We start from the raw sequence: 4241 nt of genomic DNA on the forward strand, positions 1-4241 counted from the left end.
ATGTGTCATTTTTGGGGGGTGTACAAAAGAAATGGGGGTTCACTGCTATGTAGCATTATAGCCAGCTATGCCCATGTCACTTGTACTCAGGGGCAGGCTGGGCAGGGGGGCATCTGACCCCTGGGCAGGTCCCATAGTGGTCTACCTTGGGCTGGGTCACTGGACCACGTGCATTTTTTTTTCCCCATTAAAATAGGCTGCTGAGTAGAATCTTTCTTGCCCCCCAGGATAAGATTTGCCAGCCCCCCCCCCCTGCTGGTACTAGACCAGTTACAGCATATTGCTGACTTATTGCTATATATTTCTGCACATTTGCAACATCCATTCCAGGTAGATCTATTTTACAGTCCTGGCATGTCTTAGGCGTTTATACTGTTGTGGCACATTTATTCTGGGCTTTTAGATTTCCAGCGCTAAACTGAATATAAATAAGGTCTTCTCCCCCATGCAAGTTTCACATACTGTACATTGGTTTAATGTCATCTTTATTTTCTATTCTACCTCAAAACTGAAATCACGACTCAAGTTTGTGATCTCTGACCCCCGAGTTTTCAAAAGCCGGGTTCCAGTAAGATATATTCCGCTGTCTGTAAAGTATGCAGGATGTGTCAGCGCTTGAAGTGCGACGGTGACCCTGCGCTGCTCTTTGCTCGGTGAGATAACACTCGCAGTCACTTACTCACCGGCACGCTGCGAAGCTGCTCCCTGGAAGGGACTGTGTGTGATTAATGAGACTACATATCTTCCACCTCTTGCCCTCTGCTATACAACAAGCTCCGTATTCAAGACAGAAAGGTCACAATTAGTTTCAGGTTACCTGGGTGTGTAATATACATATATATATGTGCAATCTAGAATGTAAGCTCTTGTGGGCAGGAGCCTCTCTACTGTCAAAGTCGTATTATAATTGGATGGAAGAAAGTATATTGATTAATATTGTTTTACCGTGTGATTGCGATCAGTACGCCACTTGTCATGGCGCAATCACGCACGCATACACTCGCACTTACAAATTGACTTATATATATATATATTTCATATTTATAGTAGCTCCAATCCACAGTTGTTTATGAGCAGATGTTATTTGGTTAATAGTTATATATCATAAGGTTATATGTACACATTAGTGAGATCTAAGGTTCAGGTCATAGGAAACATGTCATGTCTGGTATCATTCTAATCCCCTATTTATTCGCAGACGTCCGGTTCATTCGCCCGAAGGATCTCCCCTTGCGTATGCTAATTATGGATGATAGGGAATAAATTATTACAATGATATTGTCTGTGTAATGCTAATAGACCATTTTAAACTAGTTCTCGGCGGGAACATTAGTATTCATCATCTGGAGAGCTGATCCCCACCCTTGGAAAGCTGACCCCCACCCTTGGAAGGGGTTGTTTGAACTGACCTGTGGACTGCATTACACTGGACCTTCCTGAAACCTGAACCTATGGAAACTTGCCAAGTCACCTGTATTGTATTTACTGTAACACCAAATGTATATATACTGCTCCCTGGAATCAGCTAGTCAGTCACTCTGACCACAGTCTTCGGGACTGAAGGACTGTCTAGCCGGATCCAGCAGAGCGCAGCATATGTATCATGTATCGGCTATACTGAACTTATTTATTGATATGTCAACCTTTTGCTTTTGCTAAATAAATTGCTTGTGCTTTGGAACCACACAAATCGCATAGACAATGCTTATTGGAAAACTATGAAATTACATTAATACTACCTATCTATGAGACTACTGTCTCATGTCTGTCTACTATCCATCTTCCTCATATGTTCTTGTTATATATATATATATATATATATATATATATATATATATATATATATAATTTGTCAGTGCCCAGAGAAATTAACCTGCGCTCCCCGGGCATTAGGCTGGAATTCTTGGTTTCCAGTTGTGTAGCTAATTCTTTCTGAAATACTGTACCCTGCACATTTATGTACTTAGCTTATATTATAGCTCTCTTATTGCACTGCAGTCTGTAGCCAGAACCTGCTTTACAGTCAATGTATTTTCCCCAGCCTGATGTTCAGCCTGAAAAGAAGGGGAGATTTTCAGGAAAAATTAAATATTCAGCATCTGCTTTATACAGAAGTTAATTTACTGACTGACTGATTGGCTGAACACTTGTTTTGAAAGGATAACGTAGCCCAAAAAGTAACATTTGGTTTGAGGCTCTTAGGCTGGGTACATCCTACAGAAAATTTCTCCCGATGCGATATAGTTAACTATATTACCAACGACTGGGAGAAAAAAAAGTCCCGATCAGCATGTCGATCCATGTGTACACACTAAACACGTTTTACACGATTTACCGTCAGATCTGTGCTCCTTATCTGGCATAACCATCGGCTGAAAAGATGGTGACTCTGCACACTCCATAGAGATCTACGGACGCTGCTGATCCTAAGTACATACACACTGCAGGATTGGAACGGCATTGTTCCATCGTTGAACGAGATTTTTAGTTCGGTTTGAAACTCAAACGGAACAATACAATGTGCTTTGGAATGATAACCGTTTATCCTTGGAGAGTATACACTAAAGTGATATCTGGCCAAACGGTCATTTAACGTGTGATTGGCCCGATCATCTGATAAACCTGTAGTGTGTATCCAGTCTTACTCTGATTTCTCATGTATACAATGGCAGAAAATTACTTTCCAGTTGCAGAAAAGAGCATTTCTAGGTGCACTATGACCAATCCAATAAAAACAGGTGAACACACACAAGTGTCACATGTGATACAGACAGTCTCAATGTCACCTCACTCCCCTGAACTGTAGCTGACCCAAGCAGTATTTTTGGAGAAAAATATAAAAGGGAAAAGTAATATAGGGAGCGGGTCTAAAGTGGTTGTAGGAGATGTAGTTTGCACTCTATGCACCGATGCACATTATCTGTACCTGCAAAACTATGCACCCCCCTTTTTCTAAGGGGCAATTGCAAGGGCTGGAAAGTGGGCATGCAAAGGGCTCAAATAATTGTCTTCTAGTTGATGTGTTTGCCACAGGTAAATGCATCAAGAAAGCCGACACTGATCCCCCAACGCATCATTAGACCTTTCTGGGCCACTTGGTAAAGTTTTGAATGGGCCCCATGGACTTCCCAATGGTGAAAGACTCACATATACACATGGGGTTAGACAGAGAAAGAGGGACCCTTCTATTAAAGTAATTCTATCGTTTTCAAATAAGCATTGCATAGGCGATTGTATTGTGTTTCCAACGCATAAAGTGATTTATTTTAGCAGATGTAAAATAGTTAACAGTTCAATACATTATTATATTATGATACAGTACAGTACAGCCAATACCAAAAGATACATACATACCGCTGCGCTAACCACGGGCACCAGTGAACAGTAGTTCACCCTTGAATACTGTGATCAGAGTAGACTGAGGCTAGTGGGGGTGCAGCTATGATTATATATACTTTCAGTGTTACAGAGTGAACAATAGAGATGACGTGGCTTGCTTCTATAGGTCCAGACTTCAGATGGGTCCAGGGTAAACAGGTCATAGGCTGGTTCAATCTAAGGAATCCAAAGGTGGGGGTCATCTCTCCAGGGGATGAGCTCTGTTCTTCCCGCCAAAACTCCAATTACAATCAGTACATTAGCTTTTTACAGCCAGCATCATATTAAAGGTTTATTCCCTAGCAACAATAACTTGAGTATGCAATGTGCTATCTCTTCGCCGAATGAACCGGACAGCTGCTGATGGATAGGGGTTTAATATGATACTAAACATGACACCTTTCCTATAACCTGAACCTTAAATAACACTGAAGTGTACATATAATCATATTATATAAACTAATAATAAACTAAATACTATCTGCTCATAAATTACTGTGTAACGGGACCAATATGAATAGGAATTATATAAATAACTAAATGTTGTAATTCGAGTGTGTACGTGCGTATTTTACCTTGTGATCGCCGTATGCCACGTGTAGCGTGGCATACTGAGTGCAATCGACTACTAAAACAATATTAACCAATATACTTTCGTTCATCCAATTATACGACTTTGACACTTCTTAGATGTGGGCTCCATAGTAGCTGCAGCCCATGCCCCTATGGTACTTACACCCTTGGGTATGGGTACTTGGCCTTAAGGCATGAGTCGGAGAGAGCATAATGCAGCCTCAACCTTAACTCAGAAGCCAAGTCAAGACATTTACATCCTCTCTATTTTACTGGTGCTCCCTCTCTAT

The sequence above is a fragment of the Mixophyes fleayi genome, chromosome 4 (genome assembly GCF_038048845.1).
Source record: "Mixophyes fleayi isolate aMixFle1 chromosome 4, aMixFle1.hap1, whole genome shotgun sequence".
In the NCBI taxonomy this organism is placed as follows: domain Eukaryota; kingdom Metazoa; phylum Chordata; class Amphibia; order Anura; family Limnodynastidae; genus Mixophyes; species Mixophyes fleayi.